Raw genomic sequence first — 14,267 nt, 5'->3', positions numbered from 1 at the left:
CTGACTTCAAACTATACTACAAGGCTACAGTAACCAAAACAGCATGGTACTGGTATCAAAAGAGAGATATAGACCAACAGAACAGAACAGAGGCCTCAGAAATAACACCGCACATCTACAACCATCTGATCTTTGACAAACCTGAGAAAAACAAAAAATGGGGAAAGGATTCCCTATTTAATAAATGATGCTGGGAAAACTGGCTAGCCATATGTAGAAAGCTGAAACTGGATCCCTTCCTTACACCTTATACAAAAAGTAATTCAAGATGGATTAAAGACTTAAATGTTAGACCTGAACCATAAAAACCCTAGAAGAAAACCTAAGCAATACCATTCAGGACATAGGCATGGGCAAGGACTTCATGACTAAAACACCAAAAGCAATGGCAACAAAAGCCAAAATTAACAAATGGGATCTAATTAAACTAAAGAGCTTCTGCACAGCAAAAGAAACTACCATCAGAGTGAACAGGCAACCTACAGAATGGGAAAAAATCTTTGCAATCTACCCATCTGACAAAGGGCTAATATCTAAAATCTACAAAGAACTTAAACAAATTTACAAGAAAAAAACAAACAACCCCATCAAAAACTGGGCAAAGGTTATAAACAGACACTTCTCAAAAGAAGACATTTATGCAGCATACAAATGAAAAAATGCCCATCATCACTGGTCGTCAGAGAAATGCAAATCAAAACCACAATGAGATACCATCTCAAGCCAGTTAGAATGGCAATCATTAAAAAGTCAGGAAACAACAGATGCTGGAGAGGATGTGGAGAAATAGGAATGCTTTTACACTGTTGGTGGGAGTGTAAATTAGTTCAACCATTGTGGAAGACAGTGTGGCAATTCCTCAAGCATCTAGAACTAGAAATACCACTTGACTCAGCGATCCCATTACTGGGTATATACCCAAAGGATTATAAATCATGCTACTATAAAGACACATGCACACGTATGTTTATTGCGGCACTATTCACAATAGCAAAAACTTGGAACCAACCCAAACGTCCATCAATGATAGACTGGATTAAGAAAATGTGGCACATATATACCATGGAATACTATGCAGCCATAAAAAAGGATGAGTTCATGTCCTTTGTAGGGACATGGATAAAGCTGGAAACCATCATTCTGAGCAAACTATCATAAGGACAGAAAACCAAACACTGTATGTTCTCACTCATAGGTGGGAATTGAACAATGAAAACACTTGGACACAGGGAGGGAAACATCACACCCTGGGGCCTCTCAAGGGGTGGAGGGCTGGGGGAGGGATAGCATTAGGAGAAATACCTAATGTAAATGATGAGTTAATGGGTGCAGCAAACCAACATGGCACATGTATACCTATATAACAAACCTGTACGTTGTGCACATGTACCCTAGAACTTAAAGTATAACAATAATTTTTTTTAAAACTCCAGTAATTATTCCTTAGTTGTCAACATATATATTAAACACATCTGGTATTCTGGGGTAAATTGTGAATTGTTTGGGAATAAGCAATTCATCTACAACCACACCTTACCTACAACAATTTTAATATAATGCTTTGTGTATTTTAGTTGCACAGTAATTATTGATCACAACCATAAAAATAAATTCAACTTTGGTCACTTACAAAATCTATACCAGAAGTTATCTTTACTGGAAACTACTTCATCCTTGTATATAATAACCAACTGAACACTTAAAAATCCTTTATACCCTTTAGCACTGTCTGTGCTTTACTTTGTCAGTCCTGCCCCAACTTCATGTCCCACTATTTTTATTTAATTAGTTAAAATTATATTTTATGCTGACAAATACAAATTGTATATATTTATCATGTACCACATGGCTAAATCAAGCTAATTCACATACTCATTACCTCACATACTTTTTTTTGTGGTAAGAACACAAAAGCTACTCTCTTAGCAATTTTCAGGAATATAATATACTGTTATTAACAATAGTAACTGTATTATACTACAGATCTCTTGAACTTATTTATTCCTCTTATCTAACTGAAATTTCATATCCTTTGATCAATATCTTTTTTTAAATTTTATTATTATTATACTTTAAGTTTTAGGGTACATGTGCACAACGTGCAGGTTTGTTATATATGTATACATGAGCCATGTTGGTGTGCTGCACCCATTACCTCGTCATTTAGCATTAGGTATATCTCCTAATGCTATCCTTCCCCCCTCCCCCCACCCCACAACCATCCCCAGTGTGTGATGTTCCCCTTCCTGTGTCCATGTGTTCTCACTGTTCAATTCTCACCTATGAGTGAGAACATGCAGTGTTTGGTTTTCCCACCATTTTTCTATCACATATCTCCTTTTGCTCTATTTAACAGTCCCTTTCATTTCCTTTTCTGAGAACCTATTTGCTCATAACAGCCCTCACACAACCTAACACTCCACTTTGATCTTTCAAGATCCTCTTCTAATTTCATCTTATCCAAGAAACTTTCAGAATCTACATATTATTTTAAAAGACTATCTCTTCCCAAAACTTCTGACCAGAGGATTTGCTCAAAATCTTTCAAATGTAGTAAACAAAGGGGTAAAAAGTTAAAACCAAAACACATATACACACACTAAACCCACAAAAAGTTATCATGTGGCACACCCAGCTTTCTACCTTACCCACTGAGTGCTGAGAGCCAAAGAAAACCTTTAAAAGGGCTTCCTAAGAAATGATCATAAGAAAGCAGTATTTTCTATCACCAGGTTTGCATGAGTTGATATTAGGTCCTATTCCTGGGGCTCAATTGGGCCAGACTCAAAATCTATAGTTCCTAATCCTGTTCCCTGTGAATTTCCTTCAAGCTACTGTTGTCTGTCTCCATCTCAATAGGAAGGGACCAAGTCTGAGGACAGGTCTATTTAAAGTAAAAATTATCTCAGCAGTAAAATTATAAAATTACTTCAATAATTACCTCAGCAGTACATTTTTTTAAAGCTAAGCAGAAGTAACATTCACAATATATTTATATATGATATTAACTCCAATATCTAATTGTCAAATAATATAAATCAATTTTTCTAATTCTTTTCAGACTTCTTCCCATGCTGTTGCGGGAAGTCAGGGCCCCTGAATGGAGGGACTGGCTGGAGCCAAGGCAGAAGAAGATAAATTGTGAAGATTTCATGGACATTTATCAGTTCCCAAAATTAATACTTTGATAATTTCTTACACCTGTCTTTACTGCAATCTCTGAACATAAATTTTAAGATTTCATGGACATTTATCACTTCTCCAATCAATACTCTTATAATTTCTTAGGCATGTCTTTACTTTAATCTCTTAATCCTGTTATCTTCGTAAACTGAGAATATACGTCACCTCAGGATCACTATTGTACAAATTGATTGTAAAATATGTGTGTTTGAACAATATAAAATCAGTGCACCCTGAAAAAGAACAGAATAACAGCGATTTTCAGGGAACAAGGGAAGATAACCATAAGGTCTGACTGCCTGCAGGGTCGAGCAGAACAGAGCCATATTTTTCTTCTTGCAGAAAGTGAGTAGCAGAAATATCGCTGAATTATTTTCCCAGCAAGGAATAACCCTGGGGAAGGAATGCAATTCCTGTGGGTAGGTCTATGAATGGCTGCTCTGGGAATGTCTGTCTTACGCGGTTGAGATAAGGACTGAAATACGCCCTGGTCTCCTGCAGTACCCTCAGACTTACTAGGATTGGGAAATTCCAGGCTGTTAAATTCTAGTCAGACTGGTTGTCTGCTCTCGAACCCTGTTTCCTGTTAAGATGTTTATCAAGACAATGCGTGCACAACGGGACATAGACCCTCATCAGTAATTCTAATTTTGCCTTGCCTTGTGATCTTTATTGCCCTTTGAAGCATGTGATCCTTGTGACCTACTCCCTTTTCGACCCCCTCCCCTTTTAAAATCCCTAATAAAAACTTGCTGGTTTTGCAGCTCGGGGTCATCATCACGGTCCTACCAATATGTGATGACACCCCCTGAGGCCCAGCTGTAAAATTTATCTCTTTGTACTCTTTCTCTTTATTTCTCAGACCAGCCGACACTTAGGGAAAATAGAAAAGAACCTACGTTGAAACACTGGGGGCTGGTTCCTCCGATACCATGCCAAAGGAAAATACAAAACTTTATATGAAAAATTATTTCATTCTTGCCGTGATTAAATAATAGAGACTAGATTTACCCTCTTTCCTGAAACCAAAAAATATTGAACAAAATACATTAAATTATATCGAACAATGATTTTCAAGACTTTAGGCTTGGCACACTCATTCATGCCCATAATTCCAACACCCTGGGAGGCCAAGGTGGGCAGATTGCTTCAGCCCAGGCGTTCGAGACAAGCCTGGACAACACAGCGAAACCCCATCTCTATAAAAAGTACAAAAATTAGCTGGGCATGGTGGCACACACCTATAGTCCCAGCTACTCGGGAGGCAGAGGTGGAAGGATCACCCGAGCCCAGGAGGTCAAGGATGCAGTGAGCTGTGATGGCACCATTGCACTCCACCCTGAGCAACAGAGTAAGACCCTGTCTTTAAAAAAAATAAATATATATATAAATAAAGACTTTAGACAACAGGCAGCATTGGAGAAGAATTCCTGAGACTCGGGACATAAGTAAAGTAAACTCTGTGACTGCCATTTTAACCACATTGAAATTCAGTTACTGGGCCCTATAACAGGTGGGGAAAATTGAGATACAGTCTTGTGTGCTCCCTGAATTGAGGAGATGATGAGAAGAGTCATTGCAAGTCAGATAAACCATATTTCAGGTACTCAATGGCAGTGAGACCAAGGTGTCTAGAGTTCACAGGTCACGACCAGATGAAAGAACTATACACAGATCTTCAGAGATAGGTAGATCTCCATCAAATATTCAGCTGGGAACCGATCAATGCATTCACGTAAGGAAACTATCCATGGCCAGAGAATCAACCACCAGAAAAGATTAGATGTAACCATGGCTAACATTCACACATGGTAGAGAATTATACCTATCCTCACCAGCCAGACTGGAAAAGTTACTGTTTCAAGACACACTGGGAAGAGTACACAAAAGGGTCTTGCCTCAGTAGGGGGGAATAATAGTCCCAGGCTCTGTATTACTCCAGAACAAATTCTTTTGAAGTAATTTAACTGCATGCCAGAACAAAATTCAAGAATATTTATAGGAAAATAGAAAATAGTCAAACACGACAAGATAAAATTCACAATCTCAGGTATTCAATAAAAAATTATCAGGCTTTGAGAACAGCCTGAGTAACAACGGTGAAACCCCATCTCTACAAAAAATACAAAAATTAGCAGGGCATGATGGCACACACCTGTAGTCCCAGCCACTTGGAAGGCAGAGGTCGAAGGATCACCTGAGCCAAGGAGGTCAAAGCTGCAGTGAGCCGTGGTCACGCCACTGTACTCAAGCCTGGGTGACAGAGTGAGATTTTGTTTAAAAAAAAAAAAAATCGGGCATGCAAAGCAGAAGAAAAGCATAACCAATAATGAGGTGGGGGGGAAATCAATCCATCAAAAGCAAACCAGCATTAACTCAAATGTTAGAATGACCAGAGAGCCCATTAAAAGTTATTATAACTGTATCCTATATATTCAAAAGTTTAATAGAGACATATTAAAAAACACTCAGCTCTAACTTCTAAAGATAAAACTATAACACAATGTGAGAGATAAAAAATACACTAGATGGGATTAATAGCAACTTAGATATGGCAAAAGACAGTATTAGTGAATTTGAATACGTAGCAACTTTCCAAAAAATGAACAAAGCATCAGTGAGCTGTGGAACAACTTCAAGTGGCCTAATATGTGTGTACTTAGAGTCTCTAAAGAAGAGGCAAGAAAGGGACAAAAAATTATTTGAAGAAAACATTGGCTCCAAAATTTCCACATTTGAAGAAAACTATAACTCCATAAGAAGTTCAACACATCACAAATGTAAGAAACATGGAAAAAACAATGACACCTCAGAATCAAATTGCTTAAAACCAGTGATAAAGCAGAGAAAAGAGACATATACAAAGAAACAAATGTGCTTGAGAGTAACAAACAAACAAAAAGACAAGGAACACATTGAATTTCTCACTGAAAACACAAGAGAGAAATCAATGAAATCGCAACATTAAAATATTTGGAAAATAAAAAATGTCAACCTATTAAATAGAATTCTGTAGTCAAAGAAATATATGTAAAAATCAAAGCCAAAATGATGACCTTCTCAGACATACAAAAGCTAAATAATTCATCACCAATACCACCAACTACATGAAATGTTAAAGAAAAAGTATTTCAAGAAGGAAATATCAGATGGAAATCTGGATCTAAAGAAAGGACAGAAGCGCATTAGAAATGGTAACTAAATAGGTAAACACATAAAAGTTTTTTCTTATTATTTCAATCTCATTTAAAGATAATTGACTGTTGAGTTAAAAAATAATGTAGTGTAGAGTTTATAACACATATAAAAGTAAAATGCATGACAAAACTGGTACAAAGGACTGTACAGGAGAAATGCAAGTGTGCTATTATAAGGTGCTTACAGTACATGTGAAGTGGTATAACCCTCAAAGTCAGACTGTAAGTTAAAGATTTATATTATAAATCTTAACACAACCACCAAAATAACAGTTATAGCTTATAAATCAATAAATGAACTATAACAAAATCATAAAAATATTCAATAAAGTCAAAGATGGCAGAATTAAAGGAAACAATATAAGATGACAAGTTTAAATATAACAATATTAATAATCACCTTAAATGTAAATAACCTATTTTCCTCAAAAATCTCAAAAACATTATGTTGTGTGAAAGAAGTCGGTTACAAAAGGCCACTTATTGTATCCATCATAATGAAATGTCCAGAATAGTCAAATCCATAGCAACAGAAAATATATTAGTGGTTACCAGGGGCTGGAAGGAAGGTGAAATGAGGAGACTAATGGGTACAGAGTTTCTTTTTGGGGTGATGGAAATATTCTGAATGGGAGTTTGGATAGTAGTAATAATGGCACAAATTTGTGAACATATTAAAAACAACTAAACTGTACCCTTTAAAAGTGTGAATTTTAGATCCATCCCTGCTAGATTTGCTCCTAAAAGGTTTGGCCATCTGACTTACTTTGGCCAATAAAATTTAAGTAGAAATTATGTATACCACTCCCTAGGGGATGCTTTAAGGTATTTCAACTAGATCTCTTTTCTGTCTGTCATGAGTCTGATTTATCCCAGATAGATGCCGGCTGCGGTCACAGAACAAAGCAGAGTAAAGCAAAGATGTATCCAACCTACTAATTGAGATGAATGTAAATGTGAGCAAAAAATAAAACTTTAATTAAAAAAAAATAAAATGGTTTAAATAACCCAATTAAAAGACAAAGATTGTCAGATTGTATTTTTAAAAGCAAAACCCAACTAAATGCTACTAACAGACAAACTCCAAAGATTTTTTCTAGGTATGATGGCTCACACATGTAATCCAAACATTTTAGGAGGCTGAGGTGAGAGGATTGCTTGAATCCGGGAGTTCAAGAACAGCCTGGGCAACATAGTGGGACCCCATCTCTTAAAAAAAAATGAAATTTTGTAGTCCCAGCTACTTGGGAGGCTGAGATGGAAGAACTGCTTGAGTCTGGGAGATGAAGGCTGCAGTGAGCCATGATCATACCATTGCACTCCAGCCTGGGTGACAGAGTGCAACCCTGTCTCAAACAAAAAAAGGTAAACAAAAAAAAATAGAATACAAGCAAAAGGCTGGGAAAATATATAAGATGTTAACACTATTCAAAAGGAAGCTAGAGTGACTATATTAGTATAAGATAAAGTAGATTTCCAAGCAAACAACATTACCAAAGATAAAGAAGGTCATTTTACAAGAGGATATAACAATCCTAAATGTTTATATACCTAAAAGAGAACTTCAAATTACATGAAAGACAGAATTTAAAAAGAAATAGATAAATCCACAATTATAATTTGAAGTTACTGCTCTTCTCTCAATATCTGATATGTAAACAGAAAGCCAACAAAGATATACAAACAATAGTCACCCCTTATCCACAGTTTCACTTGCCATGGTTTCTTTTTTTCTTTTTTTTTTGGAGACAAAGTCTCGCTCTGTCACCCAGGCTAGAGTGCAGAGTGCAGAGGCGCGATCTCTGCTCACTGCAATCTCTGTCTCCTGGGTTCAAACAGTTCTCCTGCCTCACCCTCTGGAGTAGCTGGGATTACAGGCGCCCGCCACCATGCCCAGCTAATTGTTGTATTTTTAGTAGAGACAGGGTTTTGCCATGTTGGCCAGGTTGGTCTTGAACTCCTGATCTCAGGTGATCCGCCCACCTTGGCCTCCCAAAATGCTAAGATTACAGGCATGAGCCACCGGGCCCAGCGAATCATGGTTTCAATTATGCACAATCAACTGTAGTCCAAAAATATTAAACAGAAAGTTCCAGAAGTAAATAATTCAAAAGTTTTAAATTGTGTAGTATTCTGAGCAGCACGATGAAATCTCATGCCATGCTACTCCGTCCTGCCTGGGAAGTGAATCATCCCCTTGCCCAGTGTACCCATGCTGTATGTGCTACCAGCCGGCTAATATTTAGTAACCATCTGAGTCAGTTATCAGATATACTATTGCGATATCACAGTGATTGCATTCAACCCACCCTTATTTTACTTAATGACGGCCCCAAACCACAAAAGTAGTGATGCTGGCAATTTGAATATGTCAAAGGGAAGCTGTTAAAGTGCTTCCTTCAAGTGAGAAGGTGAAAGTTCTCTCTCTACTTAATAAGGAAACAAAATTGAATGCCGAGGCTGCTAAGATTTGTGGTAAGAATAAATCTTCTATCTGTGAAACTGTGAAAGAAAAATAAATTTATACTGATTTTATTCTTGCACTTCAAACTACAAAAGTTATGGTCACAATGTATGATAAATGCTTATTTAAGATGAAAACAGCATTAAATTTGTGAGTAGAAGTCATGAACAGAAATACGTTTCAGTTGATGACAATGAGGTCTGAAACTATCCACAGTTTCAGGTATCTCCTGGGTGTCTTGGAAAGTATCCCGCACACATAACGGGGGACTACTATATAGCACTAAATGACTTTATTAGAAAAGAAAGGTCACACAGACATTACAAGGTGACAACATATTACCGATAAAGGTCAAGGACTTTTGAAGACAACTTCATATCCATTTCCCTCATGAACATAGATGCAAATACATTCAACTCTCCGTATCCTTCAGGGATTGGTTCCCTGATACCAAAGATACCAAAGATACCAAAATGTGTGGGTGGTGACGTCCTTAGATCAAATGGTATAGTATTTGCATATGACCTATGCACATCCTCCTTATATTTTAAATCAGCTCTAGATGACTTTTAGTACCTAATACAATGTAAACATTATATAATAGTTATATGTATTTTTTATTTGTATTATTTTTATTGTTGTATGTTATTTCTTATTTTAAAACATATTTGCCATCTGTGGTTCTGCAAATGCAGAACTTGTGGATATGGAGGGCAGACTGTATCACAAACAAAATTTTAGCAAATTGAATCCAATACTTTACAAAGAAAAGATATAATGATGAAGTGGGGTTTATCCTAAGAATGTAAAGTCCGTTTAACATTGAAAAATCAATGTAATTTGCCATATTATCAGACTGAAAGAAGAAAACCATTAATGATCATTTCAGTAGAGGCAAAAAAAGCATTTGACAAAATCCAAAATCTGTTTTACATAAATTCTCAGCAAACAAGAAATAGAAAGAGGTGTCAAGTGCAATAGCTAATGCCGGTAATGCCAGCCTTTGGGAGGCAGAGGCAGGAGGATCACTTGAGCCCAGGAGTTTAAGACCAGCCTGGGCAACATGGCAAAACCCCGTCTCTACAAAAAAGTACAAAAGTTAGCCAGGCATGATGGCACGTGCCTGTAATCCCAGGAGGCAGGGCTTGGAGAATCACTTGAGCCCAGGAGAAGGCTACAGCAAACCCTGATTGTGCCACTGCACTACAGCAGCCTAAGTGACAGAGCAAGACCCCCATGTCTAAAAGAAAGAAAGAAGGAAATGGAGAAAGAAAGAAATGGAAAGCAGCTGGTCACAGTGGTTCACGCCTGTAATCCCAGCACTTTGGGAACCCAAGTCCTTGAAGCCAGGAGTTTGAGATTAATCTAGGCAACGAAGCAAGACCCGCTCTCTACAAAAATATTTTTTAAAAAAAATTAACCAAGTGTAGTGGTGCATGCATGTAATTCTAGCTACTCAGGAGGCTGAGGTGGAAGGATCACTTGAGCCCAGGAGACCAAGGCAGCAGCAAGCCATGATTATGCCACTGCATTCCAGCCTTGGTGACAAAGCAAGACCTTCTCTCACAAAAAAAAAAAAAAAAAAAAGGAACTTCCTCAATCTGACAAAGGCCATATCCAAAAAATACAGTTAACATGAAGCTTAATGCTTTCTTCTTAAGATCAGAAAAAGAACAGGTATGTCTGTTCACCACTTCCATTCAAATTTATACAGGAGGTTCCCAGTTAGTAGCAATGGTTAAGAAAATAAATAAAAGGCATCCAGATTAGAAAGAAGCAAAAGTGCTCTTATTCACAGATGATAGGCTCATCTACATAGAAAATCTAACGGAATCTAGACAAAAACCAAAAAAAACTACCAAAACAATAACTGAGTTTAGCAAAGCTGCAGGATACATGAATCAATATAAGAAAAACAACTGTAGAGCCAGGCACAGTGGCTCAGGCCTGTAATCCCAGCACTTTGGGAGGCCGAGGTAGGCAAATCACTTGAGGTCAGGAGTTCGAGACCAGTCTGGCCAACATGGTGAAACCCCATCTCTACTAAAAATACAAAAATTAGCCATCATAGTGGCGCATGCCTATAATCCTAGCTACTCAGGAGGCTGAGGGAGAAGAATTGCTTCAACTCAGGAGGCAGAGGTCACAGTGAGCAGAGATCACACCACTGCACTCCAGCCTGAGTGAGTGAGGCCCCATTTCAAAAAAACAAAAAAAGAAATACAATTGTATTTTCTTTTTAACACAGAAGGTGTTGACAATTGTAGTTCCATATGCCAGCAATGAACAATTAAAAATGAAGTTTACAAAAACAATACCATTGACAAATAATAATTGAGAAATACATTGTGTTCATGGGGAGGAAGGCAATATTGTTAGAGATTTAATGCAATCCCAACCAAAATTTCAGCAGGCGTTTTTGTAGAAATTAACAACTTGATTGTAAAATTCATTTGGAGATGCCAAGGACCAAAAATAGGCCAAAAAAAGAACAACAGTGGAGGCCTAACACTATCTGATTTCAAGACTCAGTATAAGCCTACAATAATCAAGGCAGTATAGTGCTAGTATTAAGATAGACATGTAGACCAACGGAACAGAATAGAGCCCAGAAATAGACTCATACACATATAGACAACTGATATCTGACAAAAATGCAAAAGTAATTAAGTAAAGAAAGAACAGTCATTTCAATAAATGGTACAGGAATAATTAGATGTCCATATTCAAAAAATGAACTCCAAATGTATCACAGAGCTAAATGTCAAACTTAAAACTATAAAACGTTCAGAAAAAAAAATAGAGAAACGGTATAATCTTGGATCACGAAAAGCACAATCCATAAAAGAACAATTTGAAATTGTAACTTAATCAAAATTTAAAATTTCTGTTCTTTAGTGGCACGAGAGAGATGGCACAGTTGAACACTGGGCAGCACTGCCAGATTTTCTTTAATTTGTGTGTGATACTCAGGAATATTCTGCCTTGAACACAAAAGCTGGCGGCAGTCTCACGGTTGTCCTGAGATGACTGTAATCAATGACAGACTGAAGACATAAACATAAATTTTACCCATGCTCATTCAAGGACCGTGTTGAAAAACTTGTGGCAGTTATACATCCTTACTGTGAGAATAATTTTTGCCTGAGACACCATCATCAGTCAGATCACAAGTGTGAAAAACTGGAAATCCCAAAGCCTTACATGACTGCCACTCAGTAACTTGTTAAAGACATTGATTCCAAAACAGGAGAGACAGCAAGCAAACAAGGGAAAGGTGACAAAAAATAGTGAAACAGCTGCAAAGGAATTGCATTGAAATTGAGGATATATGCTGATGGAGATATATCACTGCCACAGGAAGAAACTATTTGCTTTCAAGTTCTCTTACCTAAGGGGAGCAAAGAGAAGGGCAAACCAATGTTCTTTTCCATGGATGAAGCATCAGAAAGGTCACAAACTTTGCCACTTCTCTGGCCAGTCTTAAAGATGACAATAGGCTGGGCACGGTGGCTGACATCTGTAATCCTGGCACTTTGGGAGGCCGAGGAGGGCGGATCACAAGGTCAGGAGTTTGAGACCAGCCTGGCCAACATAGAGAAACCCCGTCTCTACTAAAAATACAAAATATTAGCTGGGCGTGGTGGCGGGCACCTGTAATCCTAGCTACTTGGGAGGCTAAGGGAGAAGAATTGCTTGAACCCAGGAGGCAGACACTGCAGTGAGCAGAGATCGCACCACTGCACTCCAGCCTGGGAGACATGTGAGACTCCATCTCAAAAAAAAAAAAAAAAAAAAAAAAGACACTAACAGGCCAGGCACAGTGGCTCACACCTGTAATCCTGACATGTTGGGAGGCCGAGGCAGGAGGATCACTTGAGCCCAGGAGTTTGAGACCAGCCTGGGTAATACAGTGAGACCTCGTCTCCATTTTATTTAAAAAAAAAAGAAAAAAAATTAACAGCTAAGAAATTAAGGTTGTGTCACATTACTTCAGGAGAAGCCTTATCCTTAGAACTTACTTTGGAAACCTGGATTGCTAAATTGGATTGTCCTTTATAAAATGGTGGAAATAAAATCTTGGAATATCTTAATAATGAATGATAATTTTGTAAAAATGTTGAATCTTACTTGGAATAGTCATTCAAGGATTCGGGCCAGAAATCACAAGGAAAATTCTACATACATGGTTAAGTCAATTTCTTTTACTACAATTTCTTTTTTTAATTCTTAAAAGTTGCTTTTTAACTTATTTCCACTGATGTCGTATTTTACATTATCATCTTTTTTTTTTTTTTTTTTAAATGAGACGGACTCTTACTCCATAGCCCAAGCTGGAGTGCAGTGGCATGATCTCAGCTCACTGCAACCTCCACCTCCCACGCTCAAGCAATTTCCTGCCTCAGCCTCCCGAGTAGCTGGAAGTACAGGCACGCGCCACCACGCCCAGCTAATTTTTTTTTTTTAAATTTTAGTAAAGATGAGGTTTCACCATGTTGCCGAAGGTGGTCTCGAACTCCTGAGATTGGGCAATCCGCCCACCTCAGCCTCCCAAAGTACTGGGATTACAGGCGTGAGACACAGCGCCCGGTCTACATTATCAGCTTTCTATTAAATTGGAGTGTTTGTGTTTTAACTATGTGCTGATCCTCAATTATTTGCAAATTATTATAATTAATTAGCTTTCATTAGGTTATGCTGCAGTTAACAACAACAAAGGTGCATTTCCTGTTGAGTATTGTCAGCTGTTGACTGGCTGTAGCACTGCTCCAAGTCATCTTCACTCCAGGATCAAAAGTGAAGGAAAGTCCCTTTTGGGACACTGTCATTCTTTTGGCAGAGGAAGAAAGAGATGAAAGAAACTTCAGTTTTCTCTTATAAGACACATGTACCATATTTGCTTTAAGCAACTTATAAGGCCATGCCTAGCATCATGGGGGCCAGAAAGTACAGCCTCGCTGTCTACCTACATCATGATGTATAAATTGATGTATATACATGAATTGTAGGAACTTACAGATCATATTCATTCAATCTCCTAATTCTTGCATGAAGAATGTTAGGCCTAGGATGAGAAAATGATTTTCTTGATATCACTTAACTGCATTGGGGCATATTTCTGATAAAGACCCACTTCCAGTAGGATTCATCTTTTTTGTTTGTATGAATGTGTTACAAATGAGAAGAAAGATGGGATGGCTCAACTTCATTACGGTCCGTGTATAAATACCAAAGCAAAACACTTGCTGAAAGTAACTACATTTTACCAACAAATTCAGATAAATGCTCTTGACTGATGTTTTCTATTGACACCCAGAAAATACTACTATAAGCAGAACAGAAACTATTTCTTTTTCTTCTTTTTTTTTGAGACAGAGTCTCGCTCTGTCGCCCAGGCTGGAGTGCAGTGGCAGGATCTCCGC

General features: G+C 37.7%; 1 protein-coding gene and 1 pseudogene across 14 annotated transcripts in view; one reads left to right on the top strand and one right to left on the bottom strand.

The window, feature by feature from the left end:
- EVI5 (ecotropic viral integration site 5) overlaps positions 1–14,267 on the bottom strand; it is a 277,795-nt gene that overhangs the window by 213,075 nt on the left and 50,453 nt on the right. The window lies entirely within an intron of this gene.
- Positions 6,296–13,700, top strand: LOC101152685 (AN1-type zinc finger protein 1-like; annotated as a pseudogene).

This window comes from Gorilla gorilla, chromosome 1 (genome assembly GCF_029281585.2).
Source record: "Gorilla gorilla gorilla isolate KB3781 chromosome 1, NHGRI_mGorGor1-v2.1_pri, whole genome shotgun sequence".
Classification (NCBI taxonomy): Eukaryota; Metazoa; Chordata; class Mammalia; order Primates; family Hominidae; genus Gorilla; species Gorilla gorilla.
This window is presented reverse-complemented; position numbering and strand designations above follow the sequence as displayed.